The sequence below is a fragment of the Bubalus bubalis genome, chromosome 5, assembly GCF_019923935.1.
Source record: "Bubalus bubalis isolate 160015118507 breed Murrah chromosome 5, NDDB_SH_1, whole genome shotgun sequence".
NCBI lineage: Eukaryota > Metazoa > Chordata > Mammalia > Artiodactyla > Bovidae > Bubalus > Bubalus bubalis.
In genome coordinates, this window is record NC_059161.1 from 63,444,722 (window position 1) to 63,463,729 (window position 19,008).

At 40.7% G+C, this 19,008-nt stretch overlaps 1 long non-coding RNA gene across 1 annotated transcript in view; it reads right to left on the reverse strand.

Moving 5' to 3' along the window:
- Positions 1 to 13,461, reverse strand: part of LOC123333725 — a 52,514-nt gene extending 39,053 nt beyond the window's left edge. The window contains exons 1-2 of the long non-coding RNA XR_006551209.1: positions 13,274 to 13,461; positions 12,247 to 12,347 (exon numbers count right to left, since the gene is read on the reverse strand). This is a non-coding gene — a long non-coding RNA (uncharacterized LOC123333725). The remainder of the gene's footprint in view (positions 1 to 12,246; positions 12,348 to 13,273) is intronic.
- Positions 13,462 to 19,008: the final 5,547 nt, after the last annotated feature.

Here is a 19,008-nt window from a genome sequence, read left to right on the forward strand (position 1 = left end):
CCTCTCAGGCCTCTCCTTATTCTCAAAATGCTGGCTCAAGAGTTAATGATTAGGAAATGTGAAGATGTAGAAACAAAGAATAACTGTTGGGCTGGTGAATTGGTAACAATTTAGAGTATAATTCTGCCACACATCAGAATCATGGAACACCTAGTTCCTTGAAAGATATAGTTAAAGGCTTGACACACATTCCTAAATTGTTTTTACAGGAAGCAGAACCCCACCAGATGAAAACTGCTGACCACAATCACACAGACCCTAGACTAACTGAAACCAGAAGGTTGATGATGCTTGAAACTTCACCTTGATATAAACCAACCTGAGAATTGTATGCAAGCTGATCACACAACCTGCTGTTCCCTCCCTCTTTAAAACCTCTTCCCTAAGAGCTACTGGGGAGTTTGGGCTTTTCAGTATAAGATGTCCATGCTCCTTGCTTGGTACTTGCATAAACACTTTACACTCCTTCACCATGTGTCGGTTGATTGACTTTACTGCACACAGGTGGGCTGACAAAGACAGAAATTTGGTTCAGTAATGTATGTACCTCCACATTGCTGGAGCATAGCATTTGTCTTTAGTTTTAATGTTTCATTTCTGCAGTTGCAGACATTATTTTATTGGAATTTTCAAATTTTTTAAACAATGGCATTATAAGCCCCTAAAACTTCTTTGGTGTGGTGCTCAGTCATTCAGTTGTGTCCAACAGTTTGTGACCCCATGGACTGCAGCATGCCAGGCTTCCCTGTTCTTTACTGTCTCCCAGAGTTTGCTCACATTCCTGTCTATTGAGTTGGTAATACTATCTTAGTTATAATTTATAATTTTATTTATAATTTTATCAATCATTCTTTGTTATCTGCTGTACACAGAGTTGAGTGCTTAATTCAATTCAGATAATGTAAAGCCTTTGATCCAAAAAATGCATCAAGACAAAGCCTGGGATAATAAATCCATAGTGAATCTGAAAACATTAATTTTTAAGGATATTGTTATCTTTTTATCTGTGTTTCTTCTGCTGGCAAAGTTTTGCTTTTTAAAAAAAAAACTGCAGATATATGAACTTGAGTTATTTTTTTTTCCTTCTGATTTTTCCTGAGAACTTTCTTAAGTGTAACTTTTTTTTCATTTCGGTTTTGATCTTGTGCCCAGATGCTAACTGTAAAAGTTAAACAAATCAATACAAGGCTTTGAATAGTCTAACTTGGAGTTATCAAGAAGGAAATAACTAAGATAAGAGCTACTTCCTTGCCTTCCAAAAAACAAATATTTTTAGATTCTGACTTCTGCTTTTTCAGTGTTTTATATACTATGTATAGAACCTACTCAGATTTTTTTTCAAAGAGTGAAGCTATAGGACTTCATTAAAGTTTAACTGATTTTGTCCCATTAGATAGTAAAATTGACCATGTCTCTTTCTCCTCATGCTTCTTTATTTTTCCATTCCATGTGTTTTGACCTTGAGTTCACTTTTAAAGATACTCCTGCCAGAGATTCAGAGTACATCAAAAAATGGGTTAAATTTTTTAATAGCAATCTCATCACAAATGTATTTCACATTATTCTATCAAGAGCTAAATGAAAAAATAAAACTTTGATGTTCATAGTAGGAAAGATAAGAGTTTTATATTCCAGTGGTCTCCTGCAGAACCTGCTTAAATGAATGCATTTGTAATATGGAGCATAACGTCATCTGTGTTCTGCTCAACTGCATCTTGGCTGTAGATGATTGCACTGTGGGACGTGAGAAGGAATTTTGAAATGAGCAGCCTGTTTCCTGCAGATAAGTTTATATGGCCTCCTTTCATCATGAAAAGAAGTTAAGATAATAGCTATCCTATAAACAAAATGCAAAATTTCAAATCTACTCTTGGTTCAAATGGCTTTCAGTCTGGATTCAGGATGATCACAAAGCACTGTGTGAATCTGCACTTCACTAAGCTCAGGCAAACTACTCAGAATGTTTTAAGGAAGATCTATAACTTGTAGTATGTTTTCAAATGGTTTTATAATTCAGCATATGCACATAAACACTTAAATAGTTGATGTTAATATAGATGTCAATATGTGAAAGTCACTCCATCATGTTCCAATCTTTATGACTCCATGGACTGTAGACCGTGGAATTCTCTAGGCCAGAGTACTGAGTGGGTAGCCTTTCTCTTTCTCCAGGGGATCTTCCTAACTCAGGGATTGAACCCAGGTTTCTGGCATTGCAGGTGGATTCTTTACCTGTTGAGCCACAAGAGAAGCCCAAGAATATTAGAGTGGGTAGCCTATCCCTTCCACAGCAAATCTTCCTGACCCAGAAATTGAACTGGGGTCTCCTGCATTGCAGGCAGATTTTTTACCAACTGAGCTATCAGGGAAGCCCTGTAGCTATCAGGATGTCAAAATAATAAAGGTCAAAATATTCAATTTGAGAAGGTACACAAAATACTTTCCCATTCAACCGTTTTCATGATTAAAATAGTTATGTTGTGTAGTTTTAACAGTAACAGAATATGTATGTGAGAGATGGAGAGGGTGGGGAGGGTTTAATAACAGGGGAAAAGCCCAGAGCTAAGAGTCAGTTCCACCATCCTTATACTGTAACCAGTCCCACTTATGCACCCAACCTCTTTCTTTTCTTAATCATTATGCCCTAAGACAGTCATGCCCAGAAAAATCTCCTTTCTTAAAAAATCAGAGTAAAAGAGGAGTTGTTATTGGGGCAGAGTATTGTCTTGATATGGCAGTCTCCATGACTCAGGTACCATGATTAACTTCCTCTTCAGAACCTTTCTTCCTGGTACTGTTGCTGAACACCTGCCTAAATGTCTGATCTTTGAGGTTCTGACTTCCTGAGACCTGGCCCTGCTGTAGTCATCTTCTGCCTGTCATTTCCTGGTGGGAAAATGACAAGTCAGGATGACCCTTTATCCCTTAATGTTCGTTCTGCTGTTGCCTTTCTGCCATATATCATCTCCCACAAATTTAGACCTCCTGGATCCTAAGACTTATAGACATTTTAACCAACTCTTTTTCTTAATGTAAAGACTAATGGATACTTCTCTTTAGCTGCGGTCATTCCAAATCAATTATTTTCTCTACAGCATTCCTAATCCTACTGCTGCTGCTAAGTCACTTCAGTTGTGTCCAACTCTGTGTGACCCCATAGACGGCAGCCCACCAGGATCCGCTGCCCCTGGGATTCTCCAGGCAAGAACACTGGACTGGGTTGCCATTTCCTCCTGCAGTCCTACAGTCTTCCACATTTTATCTACTTTAGCACATCAGGTGATTAAGAGCTCACTATACTTTTAGGCAACTCATTCCTGTTTTGAACAGTGCCTTGTTACTATAGCATGTTAATGACTGGATCTATCTAGATGGGCCAGTTGTTACCTTAAATAGTTACATTCCATGTATTTTCATCCATAGTCAATTTTTATATATATCCATCCTATTATACATATTGAAATGTACATGAAATCTACCTATACTTAGACTTCACATAAATTGATGTTCTGGAAATTTTGATGGATACCAGGTTTTAGAAGAAAAGTGAGCACACTGAAGGGAAAAGATGACTAGGAGTTGGAAAGAGTTCAGGAGAGGTGAGCATAGATGCAGGATCAGAAGGTCAGAGTGCCTGGTGGTGGGGGACAGTGCGAGGCTGTGGGTGCATCACCTAGGTGTAGCTCTGTGGCACTGCCCACACATTGAGGGACAGAGAGAGCTATATTATGAAACCAAAAGATCTGAGTCACCAGAGAGTCACACAAGTACAATGAGGATTTATTTTGCAAAAAACAGGCTTTTAAAAGTGATACTATGTCCTGAACTGGCCAGAGAGATCATATATTTTGTGTCAAGGGTAATCCAACACCACTACTTGGACAGCTCAAGTGTAATACCTGCCACACAGCTTAGTTGCTTTTTGAGTATATGTGTATGCATGTGTGTTTGCTTTTAATTAAAATGGCAGGTCTACACAAGTAGATGCATGTCCTTGCTTCTGAACTAAGAATAGGACAGCCCAGTTGTCTGATAGAGAATTAATGTGAGATTGTGAGCAGCAGCATTTAGAAAAGACAATCAGCAAGAGCAATAGTGGAGCAAATTGCAAACGTGAATTCTTGCTTATCCTACCTCCAGCTGCTTAGAACCCAAGATCAAAGGAGAAGGGCTGAGGTCCTAGCTCAGGGAGATGTGAGTTTTTTATTCAGCTGCCTTATGTACCAGTTGTGTGTACACATACATGCACATTTTCTTTCTCCATACCACATCCCTCTTCTGCTCAAAATCTTGCAACAATTCCCATTTCACTCAAACTATTAATAAAAGCCAACATTGTTCAAATATCCTACCTGCCGCCACTGCTGCTAAGTCACTTCAGTCGTGTCCGACTCTGTGTGACCCCATAGATGGCAGCCCACCAGGCTCCCCCGTCCCTGGGATTCTCCAGGCAAGAACACTAGAGTAGGTTTCCATTTCCTTCTCCAATGCATGAAAGTGAAAAGTGAAAGTAAAGTTGCTCAGTGGTGTCCAACTCTTCACGAACCCATGGACTGCAGCCTACCAGGCTCCTCCATCCATCGGATTTTCCAGGCAAGAGTATTGGAGTGGGGTGCCATCGCCTTCTCCAATATCTTACCTGAGCTGATCCTAATTACCTCTTTGCCTTTATTCTATCTGCTCCTCCCTCATTGAATCTGATTTCCAGTCCTCCTCCAAGTCTTTTCTCAATTGCTCCCTCATCATTGAAACCTATCCCGACTCCTTTCTTTAAAATTGCTTTCACTCTACTCCCAGCTCTCCAAACCCCACTTACCTTGGTTTATCTTTTTTTTTTTTTTTTGTACTTATCAATTTCTAAAATACTTTCTCATTGGTTTTCTGCCTCCTAGATTGTTAGCTCCAAGACATTTAATGATGTATCCTTCAGACCTTGAACATTGTCTGGCCAGCCTTATGTGTTCAAAAAAAAAAAAGCATTTGTTGAATAAATGAATGAAGAAGAGCTAATGTTATTTGCCTTTTTTGGTGGCAATATGGGGTGTCATACATTTTATTAAAGTCCTTGAGTGGTAAGAGGAACTTCAAACACTGGGAAAGCAGCTTCAGCTGTGGTAGTGGTAGCCCTTAAAACACAGAGTCCAGAAATTCCAGGGCAAGTGAGTAGTTGGCCATAGGGAACAGCAGATCTAGAAACCAAAAGTGCTTTAGGAAGAAAAAAGTCAATCAATAGAGGCTGAGGTATGGAAACAGTCTGTTCAGTTGATATGCAGCAAAATTTACTTATCTATTGTGTTTATACTGTTTGTCTCATTGCATAAAAATAAAAGCTTTATTAAGACAGGAATTGTTACTTATATTGTTCACTAACATATTCAAGCACTAAGAACTGTGTATTTCAGAGGTTAGGTTCATTATGTGTCTTATAAATTAAGACAAATGCTGCTTCACTAATGGAAATTATATTTTTAAATATTTTTGATCACATCTGTAAATACTGTTACTAAAAGATACGAGCTCATCAAGTTATTGTCATGTATTAAAGAGAGGAAAAGTTTTTCTCTTCCGATTTAATATAAATGGCTTCTTTAGAGAGAACAGATGATTGAGCAAAATTAGGAGATGTTTAAGTACTGGATCTACCCCAAATCCCATTCCAGTACTCTTTCCTGGAAAATCCCATGGACGGAGGACCTCATAGGCTGCACTCCATGGGGTTACGAAGAGTTGGACACAACTGAGCGAATTCACTTTCACTTTTCACTTTCACGCATTGGAGAAGGAAATGGCAACCCACTCCAGTGTTCTTGCCTGGAGAATCCCAGGAACGGAGGAGCCTGGTGGGCTGCCGTCTAAGGTGTCGCACAGAGTCGGACATGACTGAAGTGACTTAACAGCAGCTGCTATCCCAAATATTATATCTTTATATATTTTATTTGCATATATGATTATATATAATCAAAAATTGATGCTTTTGAACTGTGGTGTTGGAGAATACTCTTGAGAGTTCCTTGGACTGCAAGGAGATCCAACCAGTCCATCCTAAAGGAAATCAGTCCTGAATTGGAAGAACTGATGCCAAAGTTGAAGCTCCACTATTTTGACTACCCAATGTTAAGAACTGACTCATTGGAAAAGACCCTGATGCTGGGAAAGATCAAAGGCAGGAGGAGAAGGGGATGACAGAGGATGAGATGGTTGGATGGCATCACCGACTCGATGGACATGAGTTTGAGTAAGCTCTGGGAGTTGGTGATGGACAGGGAAGCCAGGCATGCTGCAGTCCATGGGGTCACAAAGAGTCAGACATGACTGAGCAACTGAACTACTCAAGGTAGAATAATTTAGCAAAAATGCTAACTATAAGAACAAAGATCTCCATCTTTTTTCCTTTAAATAACTGAAACTGTTACACATGAAAAGGGAGAAAAGAAAAAAAATAATTCTATTCCAGGCCCTAGGAGAGAAATTATTAATAATTAATGTAGCCAAAAAGATACCACCAACTCTGTGTGCTAGTGCCTTAAGAGTTCACCACAGCACACAAAAGTTCTGTTTGTCCATCCCCAGAAACTCAGGGAAAAGAAGGCTTTTGGACTTCAAATGTTAAGCTGTTAAAAAAAAAAAAATTCTGAATAGAGGCACTGTAGAATACCATTTAATTTAATGTCATTTTAGGGAAAGTGATCTTTGTATGGGTATCTTTGGCACGTACAAAGATTAGTCAAGAGAAACCTTCTGCTGGAGGGAACAAGATGGTGGATTAGAAACATATTGAGCACACCTCCTCTTATGAGCACATCAAAATCACAACTCACTAGACCGGAATCTTTAAAAAAAAAAAAAAAAAAAGGCAACTTAATGTCCAAAGAGACAAAGAAGAAGTCACAGCAAGATGGTGGTGGTAGGAGGTGTGCTCATGATACAATGAAATTCCATACCACCTGAGTGGGTGACCCTCAACTAGAGAACAATTATATCACAGAATTTCCCCTGAAGGAGTCAGAGTTCTGAGCCCCACATCAGGCTCCCCAGACTAAAGGTCCAGCATCAGGAGGAAGAGCCCCAGAGCATTTGGCTTTGAAGGCAGCAGATCTTGATTACAGGGACTCCACAGGACTGGGGAAAACAGAGACCCCACTCTTAGAGGGCACACACAAGGTCTCACATGCACTGGGACCCAGGGCAAAAGCGGTGACTAGGAACTTGCACCAGACGTGCCTGCTGGTCTCAGAGGCTGTCTTGGGGGAAGTGGAGGGCATCTGTAGCTCACCCTGGGGATGTGAACACTGGTGGCAGTGGCAGAGATATCAAGAATGTTATCTACAGGAACTCTTATTGAAGGTAGACATCTTGCTTAGGTCATAAGCACCAAGACCCAGCCCCACCCAATAGCCTGCAGGCTCCAGTGGTGGGATACCTCAGGCCAAACAAGTCATAGAGGGGGAACACAGCCCCACCTATCAGCAGACAGGCTGCTTAAAGACTTCCTGACCCCACAGTCGCCTCTAGACACAGAGATGCCATCCTTTAACACAGCCATGCCCACCAGAGGGCAAGACCCAGCTCCACCCACCAGTGGGCAGGCACCACAAGCAAGAAAACTACAATCTTGCAGCCCATGAAACAGTCCATAAACTCAGGTCAAAACCGACCCTGGGGCCAGGGAACAGCAAGACACTGGCCGTTGCATGACAAGAGGAGACTGTACTGTTGGGACACATGGGACATCCACAATAGCAGGCCACATCTCCAAGGTTGAGAAGTGTATCTAACCTACTACATAGATAAAAATACAAATAGAAATTTAAACAAAATGAGACAGCAAAGGAATATTCTCCAGGAATATTGAAGGAATGAGATAAGACCCTCAAAGAACATTTAGGTGAAGTGGAGATAGTCTACCCAAAATATTCAGAGTAATGATCATAAAGATGATCCAAGAACTTGGAAATAGATTGGAGGCACAAAAAGAGAAGTTACAAAAAGTTTTTAACAAAGAACTACCAAAGTTGAAGTATACAATAACTGAAATGAAAAATACACTAGAAGGAATAGATAGCATAATAAATGAGGCAGAAGGATGAAATAGTGAGCTGGAAGACAGAGGGGTGGAAATTACTGCTGCAGAACAGAATAAAGATAAAAGAATGTAAAGAAAGGAAGACAGTTTGAGACTTCTAGACAACATCAAATACACAAAAATTCACATAATAGAGGCCCCAGAAGAAGAGAGAAAAGGACCTGAGAAAATATCTGAAGATATATTAGATGAAAACTTCCCTAACATGGGAAAGAAAACTCTCACCCAAGTCCAGGAAGCACAAAGAACCCCATCCTAGGAGGACAATGCCAAGATACACAGTAATCAAATGAACAAATATTAAGGACAAAGAGAAAATATTAAAAGCAACAAGGGAAAAGCAACAGAAAGCATACTAGGGAATCCCCATAAGATTAAGCAGATTTTGCAGCAGAAACTTTGTAGGCCAGAAGGGACTGGCAAAATATATTTCAAGTAATGAAAGGAGAACAAAAAAAACAAACAAACCTACAACCAGGAACATTGTACCCAGCAAAGCTTTTTTTCAGATTTGATGGAGAAATCAAAAGCTTTATAGGCAAGCAAAAGTTCCAAGAATTCAGCACCACTGAACCAGTTTTACAACAAATGCTAAAGAAATTTCTCTAGGCAGAAAAGAAAAGGTCACGACTAGAGACAAGAAACTTATAAAATGGGAAAGCTCACCAGTAAAGGCAAAAAACATACAGTAAAGGCAGGACCACACAAAAATATGATATCAAAACCAGTGATCATGAGAGGAGGAGAGTGCAAGTGCAGGGTATTTAAAATGCATATGAAATTAAGAGATCAGCAAATTAAAACAATCACAAATATATAGACTGCTAAACCAAAAGCTCGTGAAATCAAAAACCTATAATAGTCATACACACAAAAAAGAAAAAGGAATCCCAGCACAACACTAAAGATAGCAAATCACAAACAATGAAAAGGAAAAAAATAAAAAATAGTCCAATATAGCTAGTGAATTACTTGTGATTTTTTTGTAAACCGGGGTCTAGTTGCTTTATATTGTATTAGTTCTTGCTGTACAATGAAATGAATCAGGTACATGTATACATATATTCTATCCCTTTGGATCTCCATCCCACACCCTCATCCACTTGTCTAGATCACCACAGAGCACTGACTTAGATCAGTTCTGTATGCTATATAGAAGGTTCCCACTAGCTGTCTATTTTGCACATGGTAGTGTGTGCTTGTGTGTGTGTGTGTGTGTGTATGCATATACACATATGTCAGTCCCGCTCTCCCAGTTCATCCTGTCTCCCTCCTTTCTCCCCTTGGCATCCATACTTTTGTTCTCTATGTCTGTCTCTTTCCCTGCCCTATATAGGTTCACCTTTTTCTAGAATGCACATATATATGTTAATATAGCATGTTTTTCTCTTTCTGACTTACTTCACTCTGTATGACAGTCTCTAGGTCCATCCACATTTCTACCAATGACCTAAATTCATTGGTTTTCACAGCTTAGTGATATTCCACTGTATATATGTACCACATCTTTATCCACCCATCCGTCAATGGACATTTAGGTTGCTTCCATGTCTTATCTGTTGTAGTGTTGCAGTGAACATTTGGGTGCATGTATCTTTTGAATTGGGGTTTTCTCACAGTATATGCCCAATGGTGGGATTGCTGGGTCATATAGTTTCTTTGTAGTTTTTTAAGGAACATCCATACTATTCTCCTTAGTGGCTAGATCAATTTGCATTTCCACCAGCAGTGCAAGAGGGTGCCCTTTTCTCCAAATCCTCTCCAGCATTTGTTTGTAGTAAACCCATGCACCTATGGTTCATTAATTTATGACAAAGGCAAGAATATATGATGAAGACAATCTCTTCAATAAGTGGTGCTGGGAAAACTGGACAGCTACAAGTAAAATTCAATGAAATTAGAAAATTACAAAATTCAAATGAAATTAGAACAGTCCCTAAACCATGTTAAGACTCTTTTGCAACCCCATAGACTCTAGACCACCAGGCTCCTCTGTCCATGTGATTTCCCACACAAAAATACTGGAGTGGGTTGCCCATTTCCTTCTCCAACCCTAACACCATACACAAAAATAAACTCAAAATGCATTAAAGACCTAAATATAAGACCAGACACTATAAAACTCTTAGAGGAAAACATAGGCAGAGTACTCTTTGACATAAATCATAGCAAGATCTTTTTTGATCCACCTCCTAAAGTAATGAAAATATAAACAAATGGGACCTAATCAAACTTAAAATCTTTTGCATAGCAAAGGAAACCAAACAAGATGAAAAGATAATCCTCATAAAGGGAGAAAATATTGGATTGATCAAAAATTCACTCAGATTTTTCCATACCATATTATGGAAAAACCTGAATGAATTTTTTGGCCAATTCAATATTTGCAAATGAAGCAACTAATAAGAGAGTATTTCCAAAATATAAAAACAACTCAAGCATTAATATAAAAAATAAATAAAACAACTCACTCAAAAATGGACAAAGACCTAAACAGACATCTGTTCAAGGAAGACATACAGATGGATACATGAAAAGAAGCTCAACATTGCTGTTTATTAGATAAATGCAAGTCAACACTACAATGAGGTACCACCACATACCAGTCAAAATAGCACTTATACTTTGAGCATGCCTACCCACTTCTGCTCATATCCTTGGACAAGGTACTACACTAGCTTCCCAACTGTCTAACCAATTGGGTCTGAATTCAAAGAACCTGGAGCAACCCTGAGGTCCATAGGCTAACATAAGAATAGGATTCCCTCAATAATAAACATAATAAAAAGTGAAGTGAAAGTTACTCAGTCATGTCTGACTCTTGGTGACACCATGGACTAATACCTCGCCAGATTCCTCTGTCCATGGATCCTCCAGGCAAGAATACTGAAATGGGTAGCCATTTCCTTCTCCAGGGGATCTTCCCGACCTGGGAATAGAACTGGGGTCTCCTACATTACAGCCAGGTTCTTTACTGTCTAAGCCACCAGGTAAGCCCATGATAAACATAATAAACTACCACTTAATTAAGCATCCATTCTTTCAGTCCTCTATTAAGACACTGGACATGCATTTTTATTTGCTTGGGAAGACTTTCTGAGGGTAAAGTTACTCAAGGTCACACAAAGTCTGCTTGGAGTCTAGAACCCATATTCTTTCTGTACCACTGCTTACGAGTAAGGGCCTGTCCAGCTGGGCCTCCAGGTGAATATATCAGTTTCCTCTTTCAGGGACTGTAGTCCTGTACTCTTTGTAGGCATTCTAGACTGAAGTTCTGACACTCTGTGCATGTCTTATTAGCCTGCTCCCTGCAATGGTTGGACCTGACTTGTGGACTCATTAACTGGCTGGAGTCCTGCTCCTTCAGGGATGAGTTTCTGGTAACCAGGCCATTCACTGAGCAACGTCCAGACCAGAACTGCTGGCCCCACCCACCTTTGAAGCTCTGGGGTGAAGTTAGTTCACTCAGCCTTATGCACCTTCAACTTTTTCTCCACAACAAATGCTGATGAGAATGTTTGGATGGTCACCTACTGTGGACTAGCATTACATTCAGTTCAGTCGCTCAGTCGTGTCCGACTCTTTGTGACCCCATGAATCGCCAGGACTCCCTGTCCATCACCAACTCCTGGAGTTCACTCAGACTCATGTCCATCGAGTCAGTGATGCCATCCAGCCATCTCATCCTCTGTTGTCCCCTTCTCCTCCTGCCCCCAATCCCTCCCAGCATCAGAGTCTTTTCCAGTGAGTCAACTCTTCTCATGAGGTGGCCAAAGTACTGGAGTTTCAGCTTTAGCATTATTCCTTCCAAAGAAATCCCAGGGCTTATCTTCAGAATGAACCGGTTGGATCTCCTTGCAGTCCAAGGGACTCTCATGATTCTTCTCCAACACCACAGTTCAAAAGCATCAATTCTTCAGTGCTCAGCTTTCTTCACAATGGTCATGTATGGATGTGAGTCCAACTCTCACATCCATACATGACCTCTGGAAAAACCATAGCCTTGACTAGATGGACCTTTGTTGGCAAAGTAATGTCTCTGCTTTTGAATATGCTATCTAGGTTGGTCATAACTTTCCTTCCAAGGAGTAAGCATCTTTTAATTTCATGGCTGCATTACATTAAGCACTTAAAATTTTTCATTCAACTTGAGTGGTACTCACCCACCGTGGACCCTCAGGCTGCCTGTCATCAAAGTCCACATAAGATCATGACCAAAAGCATGAAGAAATATTCCTTTGGTATGCTGACAGAGTTGAAAAACCTTGTGCAAAAGATATAGGAAACAACAAACGTGAGATGTACATAGCCTTGAGTTCCTACAGAATCATGGGTTTTTGGTTATAGCTGACACTGTCAGCAAGAATTCACTTGACACAGTTTTGTAAAAGCACATCAGTGGTGATAAGGAAGTCAGAAAAAATAGAGATTGGTAAAGTTGAGAGTCACAATTAGTCTCAATTAATCACAAGTAGGTGGGAGCAGTTTAACCCATAGGCGCTGTACCATACATCGGTTCTTTCCAATGTGCTTGAAAGTCACCTGGGGCTCTTGTTACAACATGGATTCTAACTCAGTCCATCTGAGCTAAGGCCTAAGGCTCTGCATTTCCAATAAGCTTCCCTAACATGCTGAAAGCCACTGATCCTCAGACTGCATTTTGCACAGCAAGTCCACAGACCTGATTGACACAGGTTTAAAAAGGAAATAATATAATTGAGTTACTTGGACATAAGTCATACGTGTAGGTAGCATTAGAACCTTCCCAGCCAAGGTGCACGGTCTTACCAGAAAAGTAATCATTCATGGTGGAAAAAGACTAGGCCAGCACTGAGTTTCAGAGCATGAGGGAGATGATCCTGGCAGAGAGGGGTCTGGAAACACAGGTAAAAATCAAGAGAGGGGAAGAATTGGCAGCGGTCATAGAAACAGCAACGATGGTGTTCAATTGAGTAAATCACCCCTGTGTTTGAAAAGCAGAGAGGAAGGTAGCCTGGAGTGTTTGAGGTCAGACCTGGGAATACCAGACCCAGAACACTGGACTCATTGGCACAGAAAAGGCAAACTGAAAAGTCTTAATAAGCAATGGAAAGAAAATCAGCACAGGCAAATCAATGCTGCCAAAGTGAACAGGGTACAGATATCCAGAATGCAACCAGGAAGATTCCCAGATGCAGGGAGTGAGCTTACCTGCTCATCTTTAGCTTTCAGAAGGCATGGAGCAAGGGAATTCAAAGTGTCCTAGTCCCAGAGGAAACAGTGTTCCAGCAAAGAATTTAGGAAGGGATGAAGTTTAGGAGCTGGAAAACTCAGCAAAGGCTAAGCTCTGCTACCCAGGACAAATCTGCCCTAAAATCACCTCATACTGAACTAATGAAAGGCCAGTATTCCTTTCTACCTGCATGGTGCAGAATCAACACGTGTGAGTTAAGTGGCTCTAGCTGTGAAAATTGGCAAACAGTATGAAGTAGGAGGCACACTGAATCTCACTGTGAGGTCCCAAATCAGCAGTATCAGCATCACCTGGGAACCTGTAGGAACTGTAAATTCTCAACCGCACTTCAAACCTATCAATCAGAACCTGGGGGCAGCACCCTGCAGCCCGGGTTCCAATAAGTTCTCCTGGCAGTTCTGCTGCAGGCTCACTCCAGTAGTTTACTGAAAGCATGGTGGAGAGACAGGCATGATATTTAGGTTTGACAAGGCACATTTAAAGAGCTAGTGAAGACTAAAGCATGTTTACAAGCAGAATAAAGTCCAGTAGAGATACTGTAAAATAATTTTTAATCAAACATAGCCCCATGATCAACAATAAACAAATTGGATAAATGTGTGCATGCTAAGTCCTTCAGTCAGGTCCAACTCTTTGCAACCTTATAGACTGTAGCATGCCAGGCTCCTTTGCCCATGGGATTCTCCAGGCAAGAATACTAGAGTGGGTTTGCCATGCCTTCCTCCGGGGGATCATCCTGATTCAGGGATCGAAGGTGTGTCTCTCTATGTCTCCTGCATTGGGAGGCAGGTTCTTTACCACTAGTGCCACCTGGAAAGTCTGGATGAAAGTAAATTTTAGTAAAAAAAAAAAAAAGAAAAAAGTGAACATTTAATAATGGGCATTCATAATCGTTGCCTCTTAAGCTTTTTATTTCCCAACCATGTAAATATGTCTACTGGTAAGGACACCATTTGGAATTTTCAATAATCCATATGTCTCTTTCAAACATATATCTTTAGCACAGTCGGGGACACCACCTTAGGTAGGTAGCTCTTTTGGCAGGGTAGTCATGTAATATAAATTATTTAACAGAATATCCAGAAAAACTGCTAAAAATCCTGAGCCCAAAACATATGTTTTCAGAAAGTGACATGGAAATAGCAATGTGGAAAAAGAAAAAAAAAAAAAAGAGAGAGAGAGAGAAAAGACATCCACCAAATATTTAGTTCTAATCAAGGAAGCCTGGGAGAGATGCTAGGTCAAAACATTAAAATGACTCTGGCTCTGCAGTTGTAGGGTCATGTCAGCTTAAGGTTGAAAATCTCAGGAAACTGGTGAGAACTGGAAAAGAAAAATGGAAGGAAAACGTGTAGTCTTGGTATTATGTAGAGCTATAAAATGGGCTTCCCAGGTAGTAACAGTTGTAAACAACCTGTGTGCTAATGCAGGAGATGTAATAGATGTGGGTTTGATCCTTGGGTTGGAACAGATCCCCTAGAGGAGGGCATGACAATGCACTTCAGTATTCTTGCCTGGATAATCCCATGGACAGAGGAACCTGGCAGGCTATGTATGGTCCATAGGATCACCAAGAGTCAGACATGACTAAAGCAACTTAACCCTCATGCACCCAGAGGTATAAAATAAAGAAATAACAAGCAGTCATAAGGGTTAAGACTTCAAATACTCATCTATACATTTGTATATAACTAAGAACTGTGGAAAATTCTGAAAGAGATGGGAATATCAGACCACTTGATCTGCCTCTTGAGAAATCTGTGTGCAGGTCAGGAAGCAACAGTTAAAACTGGACATGGAACAACAGACTAGTTCCAAATAGGAAGAGGATACATTAAGGCTGTATATTGTCACCCTGTTTATTTAACTTATATGCAGAGTACATGATGAGAAACGCTGGACTGGAAGAAACACAAACTGGAATCAAGATTGCTGGGAGAAATATCAATAACCTCAGATATGCAGATGACACCACCCTTATGGCAGAAAGTGAAGAGGAACTCAAAAGCCTCTTGATGAAAGTGAAAGTGGAGAGTGAAAAAGTTGGCTTAAAGCTCAACATTCAGAAAAGGAAGATCATGGCATCTGGTCCCATCACTTCATTGGAAATAGATGGGGAAACAGTGGAAACAGTGTCAGACTTTATTTTTCTGGGCTCCAAAATCACTACAGATGGTGACTGCAGCCATGAAATTAAAAGACGCTTACTCTTTGGAAGGAAAGTTATGTCCAACCTAAATAGCATATTCAAAAGCAGAGACATTACTTTGCCAACAAAGGTCCATCTAGAAAATGCTATGGTTTTCCTGTGGTCATGTATGGATGTGAGAGTTGGACTGTGAAGAAGGCTGAGCACCGAAGAATTGATGCTTTTGAACTGTGGTGTTGGAGAAGACTCTTGAGAGTCCCTTGGACTGCAAGGAGATCCAACCAGTCCATTCTGAAGGAGATCAGCCCTGGGATTTCTTTGGAAGGAATGATGCTGAAGCTGAAACTCCAGTACTTTGGCCACCTCATGCGAAGAGTTGACTCATTGGAAAAGACTCTGATGCTGGGAGGGATTGGGGGCTGGAGGAGAAGGGGACGACAGAGGATGAGATGGCTGGATGGCATCACCGACTCAATGGATGTGAGTCTGAGTGAACTCCGGGAGTTGGTGATGGACAGGGAGGCCTGGCGTGTTGTGATTCATGGGGTTGCAAAGAGTCGGACACGACTGAGGGACTAAACTGAACTGAACTGAAGAAGCTGGAATATTTTGAAGAAATCGTCACTCTTATACGTATAAGCAAGATGCAATGTAGACATTATGGCCGGAATAAGAAGATGCACAAAGACAAATGTATTGATACTGATTAGCTGTAATATATTTAAAATTTTACTAATCCATTAAGCACTAGGCTGAAGAAGACTTTTGGGCATCATTTCTACTCATGTATTATGACATAAAAGTAAAGGCTCATTCTTTGCCCTCCAGGCACACCACACACAAACACACACATGTGCACTCATCAAAGGCGTCTCCAAATTTAACCACATCGTGTTTAACTGGGGCATCGCTCAGTGCGGAGAAGTGGAAGGAAAGACTGAGGGAGGGAGAGCTCTCCTCCCTGGAGGTCATGTGGCATGTGACTGCCTGGAGCCACACAGTATTGTCCCAGATAATGTTGAGCATGGTCCTGGAGGGCATCGTGCCTTAGAGAAATAATTTAAGTGATTGTTATTAAACAGTTACTAATTAGCATAAACAGCTCTGTGTTCTCTAAGCCAAATACTTTCTCTGTAGTTATAGAATAGAGTAAATTGTACCATGTTTATATAGATGTAAAGTATCACATTTTGAGAAAATGCCTGGGAAATCCCATGGACAGAGGAGCCTGGTGGACTACAGTCCATAGGGTCCCAAAGGAACAGATATGACTGAGTGACTGAGCAGTGCAGCTGTCAAGAGAGCCATGATTTTCAGAGCTGGATTTGAGGATTTGGTATTACGAGACCCCTGTGGCTGAAGGGTCAAAGAGAAGACAGTATATATTTCCATGAGGCTCTTTATCTTTCTGAAAATAGGAGCCCTTGATAATTCACAGAAATGTTTAAAGGGATAGTTTATATATGGCAAAACCAATACAATATTGTAAAATTAAAAAATAAAATAAATAAATATTTAAAAAATTAATTATCTGGAAGTACTTGTTGAGAGAGCATCATAGGTTTTGATTAAAGTTTCAAGTAATAGAAAGGCTCCTAAATGGTGGTCTGTCTAGATGACTGTAGCAGAGCCTGGCTAGTCCTTTATCAAACTCATTTTCTCTGGGAAAGGTTATTACCCAACTAGAATACATTCCCCTACCTCTCTCCCAGTTGGGTAGGGCTATGTAGCTGAGTTGTAGCTAACAGAATGAGAATGGAGTAGTGTTTGGCCACTTCCAACCTTGGCCCATGAAAACCTCTCATATGCTTCTCCACACTCTTTCCCTCATCTTCCCATAAAATGCTGAAGGTATAGGAGAGAATGCTAACATTCAGGGATGTCAGAGCCACACTTGAAAGGAGCCAGAATGGAAAATCGCCCACAATAATGCACTGTAATGTGAGCGAAACATTTCTAATGTGTTAGGTCTCTAATATCTGGCGATGGTTTTCATAGGTATTAGCCTAATACAAGGAGAAGGTGATGGCACCCCACTCCAGTACTCTTGCCTGGAAAATCCCATGGACGGAGGAGCCTGGTGGGCTGCAGTCCATGGGGTCGCTAGGAGTCCGACACGACTGAGCGACTTCACTTTCACTTTTCACTTTCATGCATTGGAGAAGGAAATGGCAACCCTCTCCCATGTTCTTGCCTGGAGAATCCCAGGGACGGGGGAGCCTGGTGGGCTGCAGTCTATGGGGTAACACAGAGTCAGACACGACTGAAGCGACTTAGCAGCAGCAGCAGCAGCCTAATGCATGAAATTCGTTCTCCATTGACCTATGCCATATCTGTGTAAATGTATATTAATATAGAGTAAAACCACTTGTTTGCTTGCTGAATCACTAAGTCGTGTCCAACTCTTTGCAACCCTATGGACTGTAGCCCACCAGGCTCTTCTGTCCATGGGATTGCCCAGGCAAGAATATTGGAATGATTGCCATTTCCTTCTTCCGAGGGTCTTTCTAACCCAGAGATCAAATCTGTGCTTCCTGCGCTGGTAGATGGGTTCCTTACCACTAAGCCACCTGGGAAGCCCCAGTGAAATAAGTTATCAGAAAAAAAAAAAAGTTACCTTACACTTGCTAGTCAAATCTCTAACACAAAAATTATATAAAATTAAAGCATATGTTAGAGGTAGATATATTCTGTAACAGATTGGGGTGAAGAAAGAATAAAGTGAAGTCGCTCAGTCATGTCTGACTCTTTGCAACCCCATGGACTGTAACCTACTAGACTTCTCTGTCCATGGGATTTTCCAGGCAAGAATACTGGAGTGGATTGCCATTTCCTTCTCCAGGGGATCTTCCCAACCCAGGGATCGAACCCAGGTCTCCCGCATTGTAGGCAGACACTTTACCGTCTGAGCCACCAGGGAATATATTCTGTAGCAGATTGGGGTGAAGAAATGCTCTATCGGGATGAAAAAACAAAGCTAAATTTTAAGAAGAATGCACACTTTAAAACTTTGTAAATAAGAGTTAGGTGGTATCTCAATAGTGATTGAAGGGCTTGGGAGCTTGGGTTGTATAGGAATTTGGCTTGCAAGCATCCTTCATTCTCCACGTGCCTATCAGTTGTTAGAACTTAGGATTTGTGTGCTAAAAAGGACAAAGAAACCTAAAGGATCTTTAGAAAAATCCTAAGGTACAATTCTCATAGACAAGTTTGGGGAATTTATATGGCATCTTGTTCAAAGAGTAAAATTGGAATTTTACTCCAGAGACTATTTGACACCAAATAATCTGTCATCTGACTCTTTGGTGCCCACTGGACACAATGTGGCCGTTATGGTAATGACATTAGAAGGTTTCTGTTATGGAACAATGCTTAGAACTGAGAATGGTTTCTCATTCTTGCTTCAGTAACTAGATGTGGAAGACAGTCTGTACCATTTAGGAACTGCTGAGTGCAGAATATTGTCATAGAGCAAGTATATTAAAAAGCTTTATGTGCTGGTCCAAGTTGTAACTCTGGAAATATCTATTCTATCTCAGATTA